This window comes from Staurois parvus, unplaced genomic scaffold (genome assembly GCF_062004578.1).
Source record: "Staurois parvus isolate SC_StPar_1 unplaced genomic scaffold, SC_StPar_1.0 ptg000121l, whole genome shotgun sequence".
Taxonomy (NCBI): domain Eukaryota; kingdom Metazoa; phylum Chordata; class Amphibia; order Anura; family Ranidae; genus Staurois; species Staurois parvus.
This window is the reverse complement of record NW_028317917.1, coordinates 192,501-193,600: the sequence shown is the minus strand read 5'-3', so window position 1 is coordinate 193,600 and position 1,100 is coordinate 192,501.

Here is a 1,100-nt window from a genome sequence, read left to right as displayed (position 1 = left end):
GGAGGTTGGCAAGTTAGCAGGGGGTGGGGTAGGCTTCCCTGAAGAGATGGGTTTTCAGGGTGCGCCTAAAGGAGAGGAGAGTAGGTGATAATCTGATGGGTTGGGGCAGGGAGTTCCAGAGGATGGGTGACACCCTGGAGAAGTCCTGGAGGCGGGCATGGGAGGAGGAGACCAGGGAACTAGAGAGAAGGAGGTCTTGTGAGGAGCGGAGTGTGCGTGTTGGGCGGTACTTGGATATTAGGTCAGTGATGTAGTTCGGGGCAGTATGGTGGATGGCTTTGTACGTCAGTGTTAGGATTTTGAATTTGATCCGTTGCGCAATCGGAAGCCAGTGGAGGGATTGGCAGAGGGGGGTGGAGGACACTGAGTGGAGGCCAGTGGAGGGATTGGCAGAGGGGGGTGGAGGACACTGAATGGAGGCCAGTGGAGGGATTGGCAGAGGGGGGTGGAGGACACTGAGTGGAGGCCAGTGGAGGGATTGGCAGAGGGGGGTGGAGGACACTGAGTGGAGGCCAGTGGAGGGATTGGCAGAGGGGGGTGGAGGACACTGAGTGGAGGCCAGTGGAGGGATTGGCAGAGAGGGGTGGAGGACACTGAGTGGAGGCCAGTGAAGGGATTGGCAGAGGGGGGTGGAGGACACTGAGTGGAGGCCAGTGGAGGGATTGGCAGAGGGGGGTGGAGGACACTGAGTGGAGGCCAGTGGAGGGATTGGCAGAGGGGGGTGGCGGAGACAGAGTGGTTGGAAAGGTGAATGAGTCTGGCAGCCGTGTTCAGGATGGACTGAAGCGGGGATAGCCAGTGGCGAGGCAGGCCAGTGAGGAGGGAGTTGCAGTAGTCGAGTCGTGATATGATGAGGGAGTGGATGAGCTGTTTAGTGGTTTCTGGGGTTAGGAACGTGCGGATTTTGGCGATGTTGCGGAGGTGGAGTCTGCATGTTGCGGAGGTGGAGTCTGCATGTTGCGGAGGTGGAGTCTGTTAAAGATTGGACTTGGGACTGGAAGGATAGGTTGGAGTCCAGAATGACACCCAGTACTCTGGCCTGCGGGGCGGGTTTGATGGTGGCGTTGTTGGATGTGACGGAGAAATCAATGGGGGGTGGT